The sequence below is a fragment of the Eupeodes corollae genome, chromosome 1 (assembly GCF_945859685.1).
Source record: "Eupeodes corollae chromosome 1, idEupCoro1.1, whole genome shotgun sequence".
NCBI lineage: Eukaryota > Metazoa > Arthropoda > Insecta > Diptera > Syrphidae > Eupeodes > Eupeodes corollae.
This window is the reverse complement of record NC_079147.1, coordinates 291346161-291349879: the sequence shown is the minus strand read 5'-3', so window position 1 is coordinate 291349879 and position 3719 is coordinate 291346161.

The window sequence follows — 3719 nt, the reverse complement described above, 5'->3', positions numbered from 1 at the left end:
TTAAAAATTGTAGATATTGGCTTTTAACTACTTTCATCTTTCAAAAAATATTGTTGTTAATATTCAGTAAAATTTTGAACAAAATCGAATTGACAGTTTTTTTATAAAAAATTAAAAACCGAACAAAAATTAACAAAAGTTGGTAAAAATTGAATATGGATTCAAATATCTTTTCAAAAACTTGAAATTTAGGCTTCAAACTTATTTTATCTTATAAGAAATATTGTTTTTAACATTAAATAAAATTTTGAGAAAAATCGAATTGACAGTTTTTTTACAAAAAATAAAAACCTAAAAAAAAAATTAATAAAAGTTGGTAAAAATTGATTTTCGACTCAAATATCTTTTCAAAAATTGTAGATATTGGCTTTTAACTACTTTTATCTTTCAAAACATATTGTTGTTAATATTCAGTAAAATTTTGAGAAAAATCGAATTGACAGTTTTTTTACAAAAAATAAAAACCTTAAAAAAATTTAACAAAAGTTGGTAAAAATTGATTTTCGACTCAAATATCTTTTCAAATCTATAAAATATTGGCTTCAAACATATTTTATTTTACAGAAAATATTGTTTTCAATATTCAGTGATTTTTATATAAAAACAGTCCGTTTTTTTCATAAAAAATAAAATCTATAAAAAATAGTACGCAAATTTGGTAAAATCGATACTAGTACATATAGACAAACTTTTAAGCAAGACAAATCGACAGACTGGATAGGAAGTTACCAGTGTGGGTCGCATCCCAGCCTCTTTTTTTTCTATTTTGAAAGCGAATTAGCTTAAAACCTTTATTTACATTTTTGAACTTGATCGAAATATGTAATTACCTATGCCATAGGATTGGAGACAGATTGACAGACGATCCACTTTTCTCTACTTTCGTTTTTTTAGTATTAATCGAGTTCGATTATTTATGAATGCAATACTTGTCATATAATTCACATATAAAAGACTTAAAATAAAATATCTTACAAAATATAAATAAAATAGTATAAAACGGAACAAGTCATTTTACCAGATGCTGAGAATAAAACGTAATAAAAATACCTTAAATTATTACTTAGAGCATCTTATCTACCATAACCCTTTAAAACCCTTTTTCCAAACAATCAAAACAATCAATAAAACAAATATTTTGAAACTGTTACAGGTCTATGTCCTTACTTAATTACCACTTAATTATCTTAAGACAACAATTATAACTATTTAAATAAATGAAAAACAAATAAATAAAAGAATTTAGTATTTATCTATATGACAATAATGTAACACCTCATTTCTATAAATAATAAACTATCTATATTCGTAAAATTTAAGAAGAGGGGGAATTGATGTACGAAAGGGGTCCGAAAAATGACTCTGCCTATGGCTACATATTATAATATATATATAACAATATCAAATTGCGGCTTTGTGCCACTCCATTTCTTTTGTTGAATTAAGATAATTGAAACCAGGGAGTGGTGGTAAATCTTCATGTCACAATATTAATGAGTGGTGAAGAAACATTTTGCACAAAACCCAAGGCAAAAATTTAAATCAACAACAGAAAAGAGTGATGTCCTACCCTCACTCTCATTCAACCCCCACCCCTTTCCAAAACTCTTGCTATAATATAAGATTCACCATACGAACAAAGCAATAAATCCTTCCCCAACCGCTCCAAGAACAAAAATAACAAAAAAAGCAACAACAAAAACGCACAACTCCATCCATACATACACATTTTTCATGCATACACATATGTCAACTCTGCATGTACAGATAAATGGTAGTTTGGAGAGATGTATTATAGAGGAATAAGGATTCCTCACAAAATTCCCAAGAAAAGAATCCCTATACCTACCTAAACGAATATAACAGCAGGATGTGAAAAATTTAAGACTTCAGTACATTTAAGAATTTGATGGAACATTTAGAACGAAACAAAACAAAACAACCACAAAAACACATCACAGAACATAACCCGAACATCCAACAAAATATCTTTTTTTGCATTGTTCTTAAAAACCTCTAAAACAACATACCCTATAAGCCATAACACCCGGACTTAAGCATGCACCGCACCCCTTACCACACAACCCAAAAACAACCCCTTGAACATGAAATGAAAGAAATACAAAAAAAGCCAAAGGACACTCTCATTTCTGACCAAAGAAATATGTGATTTCTTGTTCTTGGCACTATTCTCTTTACGTTTGTGGATTCGTGTATAAAACGACAAATGCAAATAACAACAAATCCAAAGGACATCTGCATTTGACACACAAATATAGGGGTTGGCAATAATGGCATGGCATCTTCTCTCGCTATGCATTTTATTTTAATTTTTTCTTTTAAGTCAACCTATGCAGATGTGGGAGAATTGGTGCAAGTGTCAGTGCCGGTACGCCCGGCCCGCACTCGGGCGCCATTCACCCACCTTCTCCCACAGTCCCTCTTGCACCATCATCATAACAAAACGGAAATAGTATTCGGAGAAAATGTGAAAGATGAGGTGCAAACATTTTGAATTGTGTGTCATTTGCATTTGCACATTTGGTGCATTCAACAATGATGAGGTTGGGGATGACAACGACAACGACGGTGATGATGATTATGAGGCGAAAACGAAAGGAAAAGCAAAAGGATTTCAAATAATTAGAGCAATGGAAGCCCAGGACATCAATTTATTATGGTATTTTCGCCTTTTCTTTCGTCCTTTCGTGCTTTCGTCCTATCGTCCTTTCTGCTGCCTGTCACTTGTCGCACCTGCGAGATTCAAGTTGGAATTTTTTTGTTTTTCCATTTTCATCGCTCATTTGTTTTTGTTTGTTGTTTCTTAACTTTTTTTGTTGCTAAAGCACACGCGAGAATTCCTAACTAACTCGCCGCTTTCGCCCCAATTAATGTGAAACGGAAACAGAAACAATTTGTTGTAAAAATATGCATGATGGTGCCTCTGTCTCTGTATCTGTTGGCATATTAAGGTATAGAGCTTAGGTATAGTATTTAGGTTGGTACGTATCTAAATTTTGAAGTGATGCAAACTGAGTTGAGTTGAGTAGGTGACCTCATTAGATGAGTCTTTTCGAGTGAAATTGTTTATGTTTGTTTTTTTTTTTTAATGTGTATACTTTTTAAAGGTTTAGTTTTATGGAGGCCACACATTTTATAAGATGCAAAAGAGAATAATATGCGATGAGATGGTTGCGGCGCCGCCAACAGAAGGATATAGTAAGGTGAAGCATCATTGTAGGTTAGGAACATATTTATTTTCTCAGAGTAGTGGGTTGAAATAAAGATTTGTTCATTTGGGAAAGAAATAAGTAGGTCGAGAGTTTATAACTTAAGTTTTGGTATTTAACTGGACGTTCGGTATTGACCTAACTACCACCTTCAAAATTACCATTTATGACTTCTTCGAGGTTTTAAAGAGAGAATATACTAATTCCATTTCAAAGTTATTTAAAATGTTTGGTAAAACGGGTAGCTCTAATAAAAAATGTTTCCTTGGAATTCTCTTAAAAAATATTATTTCAAAGAACCCAAAGTACAGCGATTTTCTAAATAATTTGTATGTTAACAAATTATTACAATGTTTGCAGAAATAAAATATAAGACTACATTTAATTTTAAGTCTGTATTTAAACAATTAATTAAGATTACCTCCGTTTCATCTGCCTGTGGAATTAAGTGCTAACTTTTCAAATGCAAAATATAAACCATTTTATCAG